Here is a 19,439-nt window from a genome sequence, read left to right on the forward strand (position 1 = left end):
AATTATCTGTCCAGTCAAATTTAAAACACAAAAATATAAAGAGAAGGCTCAATAGGAGCAGCGGGAGATTTTAAAGAGTACAGATGAATTTTAAATAACAATTTATTGTAAAAAAAAAAAGAAAAGTTAACAGTGAGGCTGCAAAATGATGTGATTTATTTCAGTGAAGGAATGAACTCTGAGACCAGGATTACCTTATCCCTTATCACATTTATTCAGAAGTTTTCCTGAGTTTAAAAGTTCACAGCAGCAATTCATAATAGTATGATACTTCTAATGCAAGTCAAAATAAAAGCACTGCTTTTAATCACCATGCAACTACCATCAGTCCACAAGCTACACTGGTAGGACAGGAAGAAGGAATGCAGCAAAGCACAACAATTTTCCAAGACCAAAATACGCTATTTTTATAATTTAACTTCAGAAAAACTCTGCATTCCAGACATGCAGAAGCAATCCACCTGCAGCCCTGAAGAGGCACAAACACTGAGCCCAGTTCTGTTCCTAATGAAGTCAATGCACATTCAGCACTGGTTTTAGATAAGAACAAATGTATTTGTTTCTGACCAAACATAATGGAACTTCTCCTAGTCATCTACCTAAACCTCAAGATCACATATTCATCCATATTGCTTAGACATAAAGCAATCTTATGGAGTCTTAAGGGAGATGATTTTGAAGAAGTCATGTGGAGCTAGGTAATAGTGTATGGTTCACTGACTCTATCTTCTATCCCCATGAATTGAATGGAAAATTCATCACAACTTGAGGCATTTTAACATCAGGTATTTTTAACAATTACAATTATGTAGTCTGTAAGTAATACATATGTCAGGATGCACAGAGTGAAGATAAAGTGTGTTTATTAAGACACACGTTCCTCACGTTTGCTGGGAGTTTTTTAGCACACTGAATAGTACTCCACATAACTTACTGCAAAAGCAAAGTGTTACTCCACGGACGACATCTGAGCTTCATGAAAGTACAAGCAACCTTTGCCATTAATATCTGTGTGACTAAGATGACACCCACCTTAAGGCAAGGAGAGTCTATTTGGCTGTTAGGAAGTACTTCCTTCTTGCTTTTCTAAATATTACTCCATTTAGTGCTCTCATGAATAATCATTGCATTTAATATTAAAAGAGAGTGATTCTACTTCTTCATTCCCAAATGAAAACAACAGCCTAACAAAAAGAAATCAATATTCAGGCCACTGAGTGATCTGACTAACTGAAGAGTTGTTTTTACTGTAACACAACTTGAAAGACATCTGCTCACTGCAAACCACCCCGGATTTCTCATAATAAAACCATCCTTTCCACTCCTCTGTTTTATATTTCCTTCAAGACTCAAGCATAAAGAAAACTGGACTCCAAGCATTCAGCCAGAATATATGCACTTGAGCATTCTGGAATGAGGCCTAGAAAAATAAACTTGTTTGTTTCAATGAGCCTTGATAAGAAACCTTTGGAGTTGGAAATTAATAGCTGTTATTTTAAAACTGAAACAGCATATGTGATTCAAGCAGTGTACAAAAGCTAATGCACCGTCTGCTTAACTTTAATGACAGGATCAAAACAAATAAGAGGTCAACTGAACTGTTGAAAAAGAGATATTTCATTGGCTGTATTTGATTAATTTATGTTTTTATTCCCTTTGAACTACTACAAGGCTATTTGCTCTTATTATGAAATACTCTACAGTCATGCAATATTAATACGCTTACTTCATGGTACTCTAGCTTATACGGCAACTGTTTCAGTTATTTCACACCAGCTAACTCTTTCTATGGGCTTTAAGACTCACCGACATGCAGATCAAAACCAGATCAAACAACTCCACCCTGTAAATGACATATGTACATATATGTATAAATGGAGGGAAAGACCGGATAGAAACCTCACTAGAACACACAGCAAGAATACATGCTGTTCCATTACCATAACTTATTTCTATAATGCCACTGTTCATAGTGATCTAGTGACAACAGAGGCCAGATTAGGATAGAAGCTGTACTGGATGCTCTGTGCGCATTTGGAGCAGTACATACAGCTGCTGCCTTGGATGCAATCCGCAGCCAAACTGTAAGAAAAGCAGGTGGTGGGATTTACTTCAACTTCTAACATCTTAACTTTTGCATTAAAAGTGGAACCTGGTCTGGCTGTGCCACTCATCCACTTGCTAACTCGTGCTAGTAAGAAAAGCAGTGCTTTAACCGAGGTACCACGCACAGAGGTAGTTTCTACTGACTGAGTGCACTGCAGCAGCATCCTTGCCTCTCCACTGTGACATATTGTTATACTTCTTGCACACAGGCACCACAAAGTAACTTTAACCATTAATTTCTATAAACGTATTCCTTATTCAGTAATTTTCCATATAAAAAAAGAGATTTTCATCTCTGAGGGAAGATAAAATGAAACAATGTCTTCTCAGTCATTTTTTGTTAAAGAGCATTAAACTAGTCAAGTGTGGAAAATATCCTGTAGTTCTACTTATTTCCACTGCTACTTTTATCCCACTTACCTAAGCTGTGGCGTACTACTTCCTGCCAGCCACTGACCCTATTTGGGCATGACGGTTGCTCCCTTCACTTGTTTAAAAAGGGTCTTTAAATGGTAACGGAGCTTCTACTTCTTCCTTTAAACTGTTCTATGAATATGTATTTAACCTCATGTTATCTTCAGTTACGGTTCATTCTCAAAACAAATTTGTTCAGTCTTCCCACTAAACATTTTGTGGCAGCGTGACTCTAAAATGACAGTGTTTCTGCTTAATGTAGGGAGTAATTGTTCTCAAATCTCTGTTACAGGAGAAATACTAATGTCAATTTAAAACGATCTACTTGTAAATTTAAAAACCAGTCATCTAGAGGTGTATGAAATAGTCACAAAAACAAAGCAAGCTACTTAAAATGTGATGTTCTTATCATTCAGGTAGGAAAGGGCCATTTTTTCCACTCACAAAAAAGATCAGCATCTTCCCCATGAAAAATACTTGATTTTCTCATATGAAATGTTCCAATGGTTTCGAAAAAATGGACACTTGAGGCAAACAGTGGCAAACAGGTATTTATACACATGGGTAAGATTCTCCTGACCCTTCTCTTCTCCAGGCTCAACAGTTCCAGCTCTCTCAGCCTTTGTTCATATGAAAGAGGCTCCTGTCCCTTAATAATCTGTGTCTTTGCGCTGGACTTGCTCCAATAAGGCCATATCAGTCTTGTACTGGGGAGCCCAGAACTGGACCCAGTACTCCAGATGTGGCCTCATCAGGGCTGAATAGAGAGGAAGGACCACCTCTCTTGACTTGCTGGCAACACTCTGCCTAAAGCAGCCCAGAAGGCTGTTGGCTGCCTTTGCCACAGGGGCATATTGCTGGCTCATGGTCAGCTTGGCGTCCACAAGGACCCCCAGGTCCTTCTCTGCAGAGCTCATTTCCAGCTGGTTGGCCCCCAGCATGTACTGGTGTGTGGGGTTGTTCCTGCCCAGATGCAGGACTTTGCATTTCCCTTTGTTGAACTTCGCATGATTCCTCTCTGCACAGTCCATCAGCGTGGTCACATCCCCCTGAATGGCAGCACAACTCCTCCCAGTTTTGTATCATCTGCCACTTAATGAGACTGCACTCTGTCCCATTGTCCAGGTCTATTTAACTGCTAATATGAAGATTTTAAGCAGCACTGGCACTACCGCTGGGGTAGACCACTACTGACTTGCCACCAACTAGACTTTGTGCTGCTGATCACAACCCTCTGGGCCCAGCCACTCAGATAGTTTTGAATCCATCTCCCTGTCCACTTATTTCATCCAAGCTTTGTCAGCTTGTCTATAAGGATGTTATAGGAGACTGTGCCAAAAGTCTTAGTAAGCAACATCCACTGCTCTCCCATCATCCACCAAGCTAGTCACCTAATCACAGAACACTGTCAGGTTGGTTATGCATTGTTTCCCCTTCATAATTCATTGCTGACTACACTAGATTACGTTCTTGCACTTCGTATGTTTGGAAGTGCTTTGCAGGAAGATTCTCTCCATCACCTTACTAGAGATTGAGGTAAGGCTGATCAGTGTGCTTTTCCCCAGGTTTTCCGTCTTGCCCTTCTTGAAGATAGGAGTGACATTTGGTCTCCTCCAGTCTTCAATCACCATGACCTTTCAAAGATAATCAAGAGTGATCACATAATGACATCAGCCGTCTCACTCAGCACTCACGGGTGCAGCCTGTCAGGCACTATGGACGTATGTGTGTCCAGTTTAAGTGCTCCCTAACCTTGACCTTCACCTTGTCCTCCTCCTCCTTCCTTGCTCCAGAGCTTCCCTCTAACCTCAGGTGCCTGGGATTCCTGCAGTCTGTCATACCAGTAGAGACTGACACCAGACATTACCTTGGCCTTTTCTGTGTCCTCTGTCACCAGTTCCCCTGCCCCATTCAGCAGGGGTTCATGTTTTCCCTAGTCTTCTTTTTGCTGTTTCTGTACTTGTAGGAGCCTTTGCTGTGACCCTTCACATCCTCTGCCAGATTCAACTCCAGCTCAGCCTTGGCCTTCCTAACCCTATCCATGCAAGATCAGACAACAACTCTATACTGCTTCTGGGTCACCTCTCCCTGTTTCCATCTCTTGTACATCTCATGTCTGAGTTCAGTTGGGAGCTCCTGGCTCATCCATGCACCAAGCAGGACTTACTCCTGCCACCTTTTCTTGATTTCTTGCTTGTTGGGATGGACTTTTCTTGAGTTTGGGGGTGATCCTTGTATATCAACAAGTGCTTTCAGACTCCTCTCCTTTCCAGGGCTGTAACCCATGGGATTCTTCCAAGCAGATCTCTGAAGAGATGTATGGACTAGTATTGGTGGCTGTTATGTTACCAACGACTTCTTTCTCTAAGCATTTATTTTCTATTATTTTGCTAGCTTATAAATTTGTGTGAAACTAAATAAAAGGAAGTTTACATTTCAAACACTGGATATCATAATGCTAGTTATGTAGGATACCCAACACTGAGAACTAAACCCAAGGCAGAGATGAAGACTAATTTTGCATTTTATATACATTTTTACAGGTTGGCATGGTTTCAATGCTTTTTCATTTTAGTGTCCTTCTTATATTTTGAAGTATTTAACAGAGAAAAGAACAAAAAAGAGACAATACTGTTTAAAGACTTTTTAGGGCGTGTAGAAACAGAAATACCTATCAAAATAATTGTTTGTGTAATAGTGATATAAACAAGCTGCAATTAGGATATACTTATCATTTCATTATGCTGCTCATTATGACCAAGATATCCTGTTTGTTCTGCCTGTTCAAACAGAAAAAAAACCCCAAACCTATTCATGAAAGCAATTCTTTACAGTGTTTCAAAAGGAAGCTGGAGCTGGTAAACACATGTTCTTATGGGAAATTGTCATAATCCTGACTATATCCCAGCAGGCTCTGAAAATATTTCTCACAAAGTCTCTTCTATAAAATCTAGAACATATGTACGACAGACTATGTTTCATGTCCTTTTAAGGAACTTGCTAGACTCATGAAGAAGACATTACTCTTGCATTTCCTTTCAAATGTCTGCCTTTTGCTACAGGTATTCTGCAATATTTGTTTTCTCTCCTGTTTTCATTATTTCTGCACTTTCATCAATCTGTGAAAGAGGCCGTGAAAGTTTACATCTAGACCTCCACTGACAGCATCTTACTGTAGGCTTCTAAGGCAGTATATCCAACACATAGTCTATTGATAAATGCATTTCATTACGTTCGTACCGTTAAGCATCTACCATTCTTCCAGGACGATTATCAGAGAAATCAATATAGTTGTTATTTTTTATGTGGTTGCTAAGAGGTTTTGAAATTGATCTTACAGGTTTTTTATTACTATTGACTGATACGTCAAAAAGAACACAAACAGATCAACACAGCTCCCTTACTAATTGTCATTCAGCTAAATATCTATAAGGCATTAGGGACATATAAAAGTCACAAATTTCTGGATGGGGAACACTAACGATGAAAATTTTAAAAAACTTCACCATTTGAAAAATGTAGAAACTCTTTACAATTTAAAATGGACAGCATGATTTCCTCAGCTATTTTTTCTTCACTACTTATTTTCTGAGTTTTCATCCTCTTGCATCAAATAAGGCAATTCAGTTAAAGAAAACAAGATCACACTAGACATGGAAACATTCTGACTGCAACCAGAGAAAAATGCAATAAATATCTTGAACTTTTTATTCTAAATATAGTTTTTTCATATTCCAAATCAGACACCTAGCAATTAGTCTTCCTGAAGAGCTCTGTGATCCAGTATCACCTACTGTAATTACCTATTTTTACCAAAACCAGAACCAGTAGCAGTCAGAACTCTGCCAGGACTACTGTGAGTGTTGTCTCTGAAAGCATGTATCATCTCCTCTCTCAACTGTTATTTTTTCCAGAATTGTTTACCAGACAGATGAACAGGCGGGCCTCAATGTCTTCCACTCACTGGAGCAATACTGACCTTTATGATCTGTGCAAGTTTAAATTATGTGTTTAAAAGATAACACAGATAAGGAAAGGGGGTGGGTGCACTTCTGCCCTGTGTAATTTACTACATTTGTAAAAAGTGGATTTAGAACTCCTCCATTCTGATTTACCAGTATTTTACTCTCATTTACACTTCTTCTGTATTGGTAGAAATAGCTGCAGAAAATGCAGGAAAGAGAAATAAAAAATCAGACCTTTAATGAAAATACAGAAATTTACAACCGATGCCCTCCCTGTTGAAGTATCACAGATGGTAAGACTAGTTTTTAAATGAGTGTGCTTTCCTTTACCACATGCAAAAATATTGCAATAGTATTTTTAACTTTTTGGATGTCAGTTGGCCACAATGACTTGCTACTACAGTTGGAAACCAGACCACAGATGTCCTACCGCTAAAGTTTAAATCTATCTCTTGGGTTTAGACTCTGCACTATAAATTACTAAAACAAACAGAAAAACTTTTCATTTGCACTTCTGTTACTTTCCATCCAGGACTCTACTCTCCAGACAACTATTCATACTTCCCTGCTCCATTACATGTGACTCTCTTAAGCCCAAGATTTTAAGTGCTCTGCATAAAGGACTCTAGCTACTTCTGTGGGTGTCACTGTTAATTAAGGACACATGGAAAGGAAATGAAGGAGCCAAAAAGCAGCCTTGTTGTCTGGAAAAACACCAGAATACATGGACATGGGTGACAACAGTAGGAAAAAGCAGAGCTGGATAACAGGAAATGTTTGCAGCTGAGAAAAATGGTCTACTGCCTCTTGTTCAAGCATATGAAGAAGCTGAATTACTCAAAAACTAGCCTCAAATTAATGAAAAATTGGGGCAATGACCTCAAAGTGTCAAAGGTAACAGAAAAACAAAAATATTAGCAAGGATGAGCCTATTGAAACTGTTAAAAACAGATTTTATTTTCTTTTTATATATTCTACTCAAACTTCACTGAACAAGAAGTAATTCATAAAGCTATCAAACCGTGTAGTGAGCTAGACAGTGAGAACTAGGAAGTTTAATAGCGAAAGGTGATCACATAGGGCCTGGTGATAAACCTGGGAAGAATGGGACAACAGAGATACACTTATGTATTGACTGATTCGTAACTAAGTTTTTTACTCAGTGGTAGCTTCATTTTTGCTTCACACCAACTACATTTCTGTCCAAGGCAACAAGAAAGCCTGCCAAAAACAGATGGTTCTGATCTCTGGTAACTATTAACTAATATCCAATTCTGATTCCTAGCTGCTAGCCTTTACAAGTGAAATTATGCAACCATATCACTTAGGATGACCTCTGAAAGGGACTGTAATTTAAGATAGAGAAACTGTATGTCCGAGCTGCTTATCATACAAAGAGAAGAACTGAGCTCTCACCATTGAGCTATCATCTTCATTTCCAGTCCCCCCAACTCCTCCACCTCCACTGAGATAGCCTGTACTGCACTCTTGAACTCTTCTCGGGTAATGACTATTGGGCCCACCAGGAACAGCTGTTACATTTCGTACAATCTGTTGACAGGGATTATTGAAAGAATGTATGGCCAAATACCACAATCTCTGTTTTTTCACTAAAAATTATAACAACCAACATTTCTACTCCTAGTTCTAGGAATGTGTAAAGGAATAAAATTAGAAACTGGGAATACATCTATTTACTGAGGAAAAAAAAGACTGAGAACATTTGGCAGACAGCAGCTTAGCTTCACAAGCAAATATTTAGTTATCCGCAACTGACAAGTAAGCAGAAACACTGGATAGATTTGGTTTAAAATCTACGCAAGTAATTTAGCATCAATGTTATAATGTTTAGTTTTTAAGTAAACAATATTGTCATAGGAAAGCCTGTGCTTGTGGATAGTAGCACTATAATTTGTAGTTTTATTAACATAATTTTCTGCATCTATAAAGCACATCATCAGTCTTGGCATATGACCAAGGTACAAGTGTAGTCACTTTACTGGGAATAAATGCAGTTGGCTAAGCAGTGTTGTAAGACTATTATTCCATTTTTCCAACAAAGGAGTATTTCTTTTACTGCCTCTTTTTCCCACGCACACATACACTGGAACAAGCAACAACACTCCAGGTAATATCTGTCCCAGTTCCAGGAAGAGAAGACAACTTTAATACTGTTCGTAACAAATCAGCACCAGTTGCAACTGTTTAAGAGATTATTCCTTTTAAACCAGCTCCAATCTTTTCCATTCACTTGTTGCAAGGTAAAGGGGCATTACATCTGGTGAGCAAGGAGGAGCAAGGATTTCCTGGTTCATATATCGTACTACACAGAAGAAAGCTTTGCCGATCCCAGAATTTGCATTGTGGAATACTGTTAAAGTTGGGAACCTTATGTGGTCCAGGATGTTCATATGGTGTTTCAATTATAGAGATGATTCACTGATCTTTATCATAGCCGTATAGTCTGAAAAGGAACTCTGGATTGCAATGTCAGTTCAGCGCTTAGCAGCTACTGATGAATATGATCTTAAGTTGCTTGTTATCTAGCAAATCTATCTTCCAAGAAGTATATACTTGCTACTCAAAAGTCAGTTGTAACTCTCACGAATGCTCTTAGGAGATGAGAGATGATATCTTACAATTCCAGAAGAACCATGCCTGGGCAAAGAAAAGAGTGCATTGTCTGCAGCTGTCAGAGTCCTCTGTGAACTGGTGATTCAGGCTCACATAAAGTATGAATGTCCCTTATATCATCACCATCAGTTCTTTTTTGTGAATAGTTGCAATATCATAGTAAAAAACTTATGTGAACTACAGTACAGATACTGCACTGAACAGGCAGTTATTCAGACATAAATTTTGCTATTTTACTGCCTTAAAAATGATATTGAGTTTATAGAAGGCAGAATAACAGGGGAAAGTGAATTCTGAATTTGCCCGAAATCCTGGATCCAACAGAGTCTCCAACCCTCATAGCCGAGTTCTCAAAGTTCTGACCGTTTATGAAGAATTTCACCCACTTTGGCTGTTCAAACACTCAAAGATCCAACACAGTCACAAGTGCAGATGAGCAACTGAGTTTTGTAGTAGCACCGTTCTTTGTGGATTTGCAGAAACGCATGCAGAGCCATAAGAAGTCCTGGAGAGTCACTCAAAGAAACTACTAAGCGGATTATGGCAGAGTTTCGACAAGAGATTAGGCACATCTGTAGAACCATAAGTGGTAAAGACAATAATCTCTCCTCTAACTGATAGATTCAAAGAGCCCATCACCAAAATACTTACGAAGCCACATTCTTCCCTGCAAGATGACTCAACTTTTCATTTGCCTGCAAGTTAGTTAAGGCTTGTACAAATTCTCTAAAAATGTAGCAGGACCTTTTAGGCAGTTATTTCCATGCTAAGGAAAGTGAGTCTAAGTCAGATTTAAGTAAGATCTTTCAGAATCAGCTGGCAGTCTCACAAGACAGAAAATACACTGTTGTGTACTTGTGTATATATGGAAACCAAGAGTGCATATAACAAGCAATTCTATGGAATAGCACGCTCTATCTAATATACTACAGTACCTAAAATTCAGATTTACACTGAACAACCAGACAAGATTTGCTGCTAATGTAACTGAGATTCACCTACCCACCTGAAAAACAGAGCTGCCAAATCAGCCAGTCTCCAAAACTGAACTCAGGGGAAGGTACTTTAGCCCCCAGAAGTCATGGCATATGTGCACTTTCCAGTTCAGAAATCTGAAAAGCTCCCTTTGAGTCTAGAAAAGAGCAAGCACTGATCATCATCCTGCTCTCACCAATGAATGATGTAACAGTTCTGGCATCAGCTGCGCTGGGTCCAAATCACCACCTCTCTCAGCCAGGACAGGGCTCCTTAGAGTACTCCATATGGTGTGAGAGGGCTGCAAAAAAAAGATTACTATCTCTTTCTTAATGTACACTACATTTAGTTTCCAATGAAAGAAAGAGAATGACTTCCTTCACTCTGCAGAATTATGGTGATGTAAATACAGCATTGGTGTTTTTTTCACTTTCTCAATTTTATGGAAGCAATTTCCCTCAAAGCAAGTTATTTATTACGTTGCCATCCTGGAGGCCCATGTCTAGAAAAATTGTAATCTGCAAATATTGTTAAAAGATTTTGTAAGTGCTGTAATGTTTCAAGCATCCTGTTTGGTTTAAACGACTCCATTTACGGGAAAAGAATTTTTGTGTCTGTTGGTCCTGGTGGAACTCGCATTTTTCACGTTGCAGTTGGAGATCTAAAATACACTCAGGGAACATTATATTACACTATACCTGTAGTTAAAACATTGTTTTTACTTTCTCCCCCATCACAGCAATCAATCTTAACAGGTTTTTTAAATTAAAAAAAGAAGACAAAAATGCTTTTCTTAATTTGGTTTCCAAACTGTTTCAAGAGCCAAAATTACAGCAATGGATTGATACTGCCATACTTTCTTATGGAGGTTCTAATAAGACTGAATTTATGATTAATCACACTGCACTATCCCCATAATCAAAACAACCTCTGAAATTGCAAATTCTCAGCAATATGTAAAAAGCACCTCTGTTGAGAAGGTCTATGAAAGGGCTTTTTTCTTTGCTTATTGAAATGGTGAAAAAACATAAAGGATATAATATCAATGAATGGAGTAAAACAAACCAAAACCAACTGAACCAAAGGAAAAAAAATTACATATCCTATCAAGCTATGAATAAGATGAAATTAGACCAGAAGCACAATCGGGAACAATCAATAATAAAAGAGAACATGCACAACAGTGGGAAATCTGCCATTGATATATTTTGGAGCACTAAATGCACAAAGGCTCAAGTTTAAATTGTGCAGCTAGTAACTAGTTCATTGTACCTCCTCTGTGCTTTAAAAATATTTTCTTAAGCAGAGCTACCAAAAGAAGTCTTCGAATACATTTGTTTTGAGTATCGGTAATTTAACACTAACACCAAAACCAGGTTAAAATAATACATTCACATACAGATCATGAGATTGTGTATGACAAAACTTTCCATGGAAAATTATGATTGAGCAGAAACATCAGGAATTAACAATTCTGTTCTTCAGTCATTTTAGAACTGTGAAATCTGACCAGAAAAGCTTGCTTAACAAAGTAAGCTTAAAAGATACTCATCTTTGTTCTCTACTTCCTGAAAAATTTTAGAAAAAAAAGCCACTTCTATTCCGAAGTGTGACTCCTTGGAGAAAACGCACATACGATATTTGCAATTACTAGCAAAAACCCACTGCAAATTTAATTTATTACTTTACAAGTGAAAATACAGCAGCTGAACTAACAAAATCAGGTTGAGTGTTGATTTTTTTTTTTATAACTACCTCTTTTATCAGTAAATTCTATGGCGGAAATCAATTTTATTCCATCTTACCTATCTGTTCTACTTTAAATAACAATGGCAATGCAGGAAGTTCATAAATGTGAATCCTCAGGAGGCTTACATGCATCACTGGGAACAGTAAAATGAATGGTTACACATCTGCAGCCTGAACTTTGAGATGAATACAAGCAAATTGTGAATGCACATTTTTCAAATGATTGCGCCCATTATTTTCCACTGACTCATGATTGTTGGCAGAAATGAATAATACATTTTAATATAGTATAGAGAGTCAACAATCACAAATACCGAGAGTATGTACGCATATATATCCATCTTCTATGTATACATAATACTAAAGCTATAGGTTGTCATCTGTTTTTAATACTAAAACACCAAATAATTTATAATGCAGAACTGTAAAATATATATAGAACACTGCATCAATCATGTACAAGTACTAGTGCTGTTCAACATTTCTGTAAATCCTCCATTAAACTTAGATTTGAGACTGAACCAAAGACTTACATGGATCAAGTCATGGTTGCTTGGAACACTGAAAGAGAGACATAAAATGCTGTGCTATTTCATGTCAAGATTATTTGCAGTTCACTTCATTATTTCAAAGAATACTAGTGACTGAAATACAGTGCACTCCACATTAAAGTCAGTGCTTATTCCTTTTCTTTAATTGAGGAGGCAACTACTAAATGACAATTGGGAGATCAGCTGACAGGACTCCTAAATTACTTGACACAATCAGTACACTGCTAATATAAGCAAAGAAAGATGCTAATGATGTCTTGCTTTGCATTTCCACATTCCCTGTCAAGCCTGGTAACGTACCATAAGCCATTAGTCAAGACAACAATCATGACTCGTTCTGTATGGAAAACACACAGAAAAATGAAAATTCAACCATTTTATCCTAAATAGTGGCTGAAAGCACAAAGCCCATGTGTTGCCTAAAACCACTCCATAGTAACATCAACTTTACCAAAGTACAGAAACACCATGTGAGAAAGTGTGTGTGAGTGTATACACTGTCGTTGTATTTACTTGAGCAAGACTTCAGAGACATGCACTTTTAGGAGAATTAAATGGTTACATATGATGCCCAATCAACTCGAGAAGAAAGTGATACATACAAATATGCATGATATTTTGCTTTAACAACAGTTTACTCCAGGTACAATTTGAAAAGTACTGTGTTGCAGAAGTGTTCACAACTTCTAAAGTCTTTTGGCAAAGGTAATGAATATTCAACATCTGCAGGGCTGTTGCAAGTTCATGAACTACAGATATAAAAAAGATGCCTTCTTTTGGTAGTCTAGTTCTTGTGTAAAAATCCAAAAATAATACACCCTAGTAACGGCATCCACAAAGAACCAGATACTTGGCCCCGAAGTAAGACAGAGCAGCAAAGGGCTTATGGCAACTACCACTGCTAATGCAGGCTCCAGCACTTATGTTAGGATGAAATCAAGCATAGCAGAGCTCAGCCTTTCCAAACCATGCGTTGGTTTGGGGGGAGGTGGGGAATTCTGTGTCTTTAATAAATCAGATGTGACTCATTGCACTCTCATTTAAAATCAGAAACTGAGGTCTCTCCTTTTCCCACTGAATCAAAGGCAGCAGCACTGGGGGCAGTAGCACTGGGGCAGCAATCCTTCATAAGTTTCTGCTCTCAGTACAATAGGTTCAATTAAATCATAGTATTTGACTCTGCAGTTTTGTGACACAGTGCTCAAATCCTGGCTTTGGTTTGGCTCCTTAATGCCATGCAACACCCTTATTCACCTTATGTTCTGCAGTGGCACTGATCATAGAAAAATGTGGAATTAATTTAATCAGTATACCATCCCCATAAATCTCCCTAAGCTGCTTTTTTCATTGAAAAACACATTTCATTTATAACTGTTGTTTCAATAAACCAAGTAATCTGATATATCTTTGCTCAATGTATTTCGAATGCTGAAAGCATCTGTTAGGTCATGTTGGGTTTTGGAGTTTCTTTATTATTATTTTTAGGATGAGAAAAGGGCATTTTTCAAACACTTCCCTGCATCTTTCATTTTCTCATTTAAATTCCTCAACCCAAATTCAATAATCATCCATTAGAATTTCAACACCTTGTAGTCCCACAGTGGTTTGTTCAATTACTTTTAGAAATATCCTGGGAAAGAACTAATGCCAAATGGTGCTCTCTTAACTTTGTAACATTCAAATACTGTATTTGAAGTTAGAAATTTAGAACTTGCCTCATTTACATTTGCCTGCCAAAATATATATCCTGCATTTAGTCCCATGATGATTTTTTGCTTCATGTGAGCTTTAATTATAAATTCAAGGGAAAACTCCTATTACATAGGAGTAACATTCCCTGCAAGGGTCACAATATGTCAAGTGTATCCACCATTTATGTGAAATCTATGCACTGCCCTGCTCATGTGTAGAAGGCCTGTTTTCTCCACAACAAGGGCCAAACCACTTTCCTGCTCTGTCCTCCACCTGCACCCTTTTTTTTCTCTTTTTTAACTTTTGGACAATCAACTCTACTGACCCATCCTTTGCACACTGAAATTCACTATGACATTCAATGGCTAAATGCTAACAAACTGTAATACTCCAAATTTCAAAGTGAAACTTCCAATGCAGAGTGGTTTTTACTCAGTCAGGATCTGGGGCACCAGTGGGTAACCAGCATTTCACTGCCATTTGGTACGTGAGTCAGCCTTAGACAGGGCACGTCCCACAGAGCATGTATCTGTGCATATTGTGGCCATGGGCCAAAAAAACAAACCTTGAACTCAAAAACTCATTCACAAGAACTCACTCTCCTTGTCACTCAGACCAGCCCACTTTCATTTGAGACTACTTGATGAATCACACAAATTTGACTGTATGCATCTATTACAGGTATTTACTTTTAAATCAAACAAATACTATCAAAAAGCATTTAACAATTTTACTGCAAATATTAACTTTTCTCATAATTACCAATGGCACTTGACCATTAACAGCTATGCAAATATCTTTATTGTGATAAAATTAAAATGAAGAAAGGACAAAAACTTGACAGTTTTTCGTACCTTATTCCCTAGACATAGCCTATGATGTTGTTCGCAAAAATTCTTAGAAGTTAAACAGTGTAAACTACTGTGAATTTAAGCATTGTCAAACAACAACTTTTTATTTCAGTTAAAGTTTGGTGGAAAGCGGAAAATTCAGTGAAGAACAGCTAAATTATTCTTGACAGACATCTATGCCCCTGAGATCTGAATGTCTTCTGAAACCGTCGTTATTTTTTCATTTGAGAAATCAGAAATAGACTGCAACTGTACTTCTGCAGGTATACGATGCTATCCTATGTAGAGTACTGCTATCCAGTACTATTTGTTTTAAATAATATGGGCAGCAGATACCACCAAATATTAGCACCCAGTTGTACAGATATTAGTGCTCTAACAAAAGTGTGGGATGAGGTGATGGCAGAAATGCCAACTATAGAAGTAGTAGTATTATTTTAAGCTGGAATTTTGTAGCATCCCTTTTGGAGATGCTTAAAACCGTTTACAAAAATTGAATTACATCTTTGAAACTATGTTAAAGAACTAAACCTCACAACATCAAAAACTACAATGTTACAAAATTTATGCATGGTGACATTCATTTGCTTGTACTGATTTTGATACAGAGTCTAACTGAAGGATCACACTAAAGTGTGTTTTACAAAAGGATGTTTTACAAAAGGGTATCTACCTCATGCAGGGCACAACCAAAAATACTCAGAAATATCAGGTGGCTATTTCCATTTCTTGTTTTCCCCCACCCAGCATTTAGCTAGTCTAAACCTTATTTATTTTAGTCTAAGCCGCATAGTGAATGGACAATCATTTATATCTTTACTGCTTTTTCAAGCATGATAATCAGTATTGTCCAAGTGTTTCACAAACATTCATTAATTCATTCACAATGTCCATTACAAGATGAGAAAGTATTATTATCCCCATCCAGAAACTGGAAATAGAGACAAAGGGACTTATGGGAAGCCACAGAATAACACAGCAGAAGGGCCAGGATCAGAAAGAGCACATGGGAGTACCTGCGTATCTGTCCATATCTCCAGACTGTATTGATTGCTGCCAGAAGTGGGAGACAGCTCTCACTGAAGTTCATTTCTTCTACATATCAGACACCAAAAGGCTCAGTGTAGAAAACCTAAATGTAAAAGCATACAGCTTTCATAGCTACCTGCTATATAATGATTTGGGATTCATGCTTAGCACCATACAAGGCCACCATCACAGAGGAAGAGACAGAGCCTAGTCACTGTTGCCCTGTCTGTATTAATTATAATAATGTGTCTTCTTTTTGCAGTGTTTCACAGAACCACAGAACAGTTGAGGTTGGAAAGGACCTCTGGAGGTCATCTGGTCCAACCCCCATGCTCAAGCAGCATCAGCTAGAGCCAGTTGCCCAGGACTGCATCCAGGCAGTTTTTTACTATCTCTGAAGATGGAGACCCCTCCACCTCTCTGGGCAACCTGTGCCAGTGCTTGTTCACCCTCACAGTGAAAAAATGTTTCCTGATGTCCAGAACAAACCTCCGGTGTTTCAGTTTGTACCTGTTGCCCCTTTTCCTGTCCCTGGGCACCAAAAGAGCCTGGCTCCATCCTCCTTGCACCCTCCCTGCAGGTATTTATATATATTGATGAGATCTTCCCCTGAGCCTTCCTTCTCTAGGCTGAACAGTCACAGATCTCTCAGCCTTTTCTCATGTGAAATGCTCCAATCTCTTACTCATTTTTGTGGCCCTTTCTTGGACTCTCTCCAGTGGGGAGTGGACAGAGTACTCCAGATGTGGCCTCACCGGTGTTGAGCAGAGGGGAAGGATCACCTCCCTCAATCTGCTGGACATACTCTGTCCAGTGCAGCCCAGGATACCATTCACTGCCTTTGCCAAAAGGGCACAGTGCTGGCTTGTGTTCAACCTGGTGTCCACCAGGACCCCCAGGTCCTTTTCCACCAAGCTGCTTTCCAACTAAGTGGCCCCAGCATATAGAATCATGGAATGGTTTGGGTTGGAAGGGACTTTAAAGATCATCTACTTCCAACCTCCCTGCCATGGGCAGGGACACCTTCCACCAGACCAGGTTGCTCAAAGCCCCATCCAGCCTGGCCTTGAACACTTCCAGGGATGGGGCATCGACAACTTCTCTGGGCAACCTGTTCCAGTGCCTCACCACCTCCATCGGAAAGAATTTCTTCCTTATATCTAATCTAAATCTACCCTCTTCTAGTTTAAAGCCACTACCCCTTGTCCTATCACTACATGCCCTTGTAAAAAGTTCCTCTTCAGCTTTCTGGTAGGCCCCCTTCAGGTACTGGAAGGCTGCTATAAGGTCTCCCCGGAGCCTTCTCTTCTCCAGGCTGAGCAATGCCAACTCTTTCAGCCTGTCTTCATAGGAGAGGTGCTCCAGCCCTCTGATAATCTTTGTGGCTCTCCTCTGGACTCACTCCAATAGGTCCATGTCGTTCTGATGTTGGGGGCCCCAGAGCTGGATGCAGTGCTCCAGGTGGGGTCTCATGAGAGCGCAGTAGAGGGGAAGAATCACATCCCTCAACCTGCTGGCCACCCTTCTTTTGATGCAGCCCAGGATATGGTTGGCTTTCTGGGCTGTGAGCACACATTGCCGGGTCATGCTGAGCTTCTCATCAACCAACACCCCCAAGTCCTTCTCCTCAGGGCTGCTCTCAATCTACTCTCTGCCCAGCCTGTATTTGTGCTTGAGATTGCCCCAACCTGTGTGCAGCACCTTGCACTTGGCCTTGTTGAACTTCATGAGGTTCGCACAGGCCCACTTCTCAAGCCTGTCAAGGTCTCTCTGGATGGCATCCCTTCCCTCCAGCGTGTCAACTGCACCACACAGCTTGGTGTCATTGGCAAACTTGCTGAGGGTGCACTGAATCCCACTGTCCATGTCGCTGACAAAAATATTAAACAGCGCCTGTCCCAATACCAACCCCTGAGGAACACCACTCGTCACTCGTCTCCACTTGGACATCGAGCCATTGACCACAACTCTTCGAGTGTGACCATCCAGCCAATTCTGTATTCACTGAGTGGTCCATCCAGCAAATCCATGTATCTCCAATTTGTTGTGTGGGACAGTGTCAAACGCTCTGCACAAGTCCAGGTAGATGATGTCAGTTGCTCTTCCCTTATCCACCAATGCTGTAACCGCATTGCAGAAGTCCACCAAATTGTCAGACACTATTTGCCCTTAGTGAAGCCATGTTGGCTGCCACCAATCACCTCCTTATTTTCCATGTGCCTTAGCAGAGCTTCCAGGAGGATCTGCTCCATGATTTTCCGGGCACAGAGGTGAGACTGACTGGCCTATAGTTCCCCGGGCCTTCCTTTTTTCCCTTTTTAAAAATGGGGGTTATGTTTCCCCTTTTCCAGTCAGTGGGAACTTCACCAGACTGCCACAACTTCTGAAATATGATGGATAGTGGCTTAGCAACTTCATCTGCCACTTCCCTCAGGACCTGCAGATGCATCTCATCAGGTCCCATGGACTTGTGCACCTTCAGGTTCCTTAGGTGGTCTCGAACCTGATCTTCTCCTACAGTGGACAGTTCTGCATTCTCCCAGCCCCTACCTTTGCTTTCTGTGACTTGGGCAGTGTGGCTTGAGTACTTGCTGGTGAAGACTGAGGCAAAAAAGTTGTTGAGTACCTCAGCCTTCTCCAGATCCCAGGTAACCAGGTCTCCTCTTTCCCTCCGGAACAGACCCACATTTTCCCTAGTCTTCCTTTTATCACTGATGCACCTATAGAAGCTTTTCTTGTTGCCCTTGAAGTTCCGACATATATTATGTATATATTGGTGTGTGGGGCTGTTGCTCCGCAGGTGCAGGGCTTTGCAGTTCAGTGGAGTAACTTGAGGTTACCGTCAGCCCATGTCACCAGCCTGCCGAGATCCCTCTGGCTGGCAGCATGACCCTCTGACATATCAGCCACTCCTCCCAGTTTTGTGTCACCTGCAAACCTGCTGAGGGTGCACTCAGCCCCATCGTCCAGATCATTAATGTTGATGTTAAACAGGACTGGACACAGATTTGAACCCTGGGGTACACTGCTAGTCACTGGTCTCCAACTAGACTTTGTTCCACTGATCACAACCCTCTGGACCTAGCCATACAGCCAGTTTTCAATCCACCTCACTGCCTGCTCATCCAGTTTGTACATAAACAGCTTCTCTGTGAGGATCTTATGGGACACAGTGTCAAAGGCCTCACTGAAGCCTAGGTAGACACCATCCACTGCTCTCCCCTGATCTACCAGGCTAGACGTTTCATCACAGAAGGTTATCGAGTTGGTCAAGCATGACTTCCCCCCCCATGCTGACTACTCCTGATGACTTTCTTGTCCTTCATGTGCCTGGAAATGGTTTCCAGGATTAGCTGCTCCAGCATCTTCTCAGGGACTGAGGTGAGGCTGACTGGCCTGTAGTTCCCTGCATCCTCCTTTTTGCAGATGGGGTGACATTTGCTTTCCTCCAGTCTTCAGGTACTTCTCCCAGT

At 40.0% G+C, this 19,439-nt stretch overlaps 1 protein-coding gene across 8 annotated transcripts in view; it reads right to left on the minus strand.

Moving 5' to 3' along the window:
* SNCAIP (synuclein alpha interacting protein) overlaps positions 1–19,439 on the minus strand; it is a 95,465-nt gene that overhangs the window by 65,213 nt on the left and 10,813 nt on the right. The window contains exon 1 of one of the 8 annotated variants that reach the window (XM_072860420.1): positions 15,954–15,970. The exons of 6 other annotated variants lie outside the window; for them this stretch is intronic. The gene's annotated coding sequence lies outside the window, so the exon portion shown is untranslated. Of the gene's footprint in view, positions 1–10,290; positions 10,359–15,953; positions 15,971–19,439 lie in introns of those variants that run through there. One more of the 8 variants, XM_072860419.1, reaches the window with a different exon arrangement.

This window comes from Ciconia boyciana, chromosome 4 (genome assembly GCF_034638445.1).
Source record: "Ciconia boyciana chromosome 4, ASM3463844v1, whole genome shotgun sequence".
Lineage (NCBI taxonomy): Eukaryota > Metazoa > Chordata > Aves > Ciconiiformes > Ciconiidae > Ciconia > Ciconia boyciana.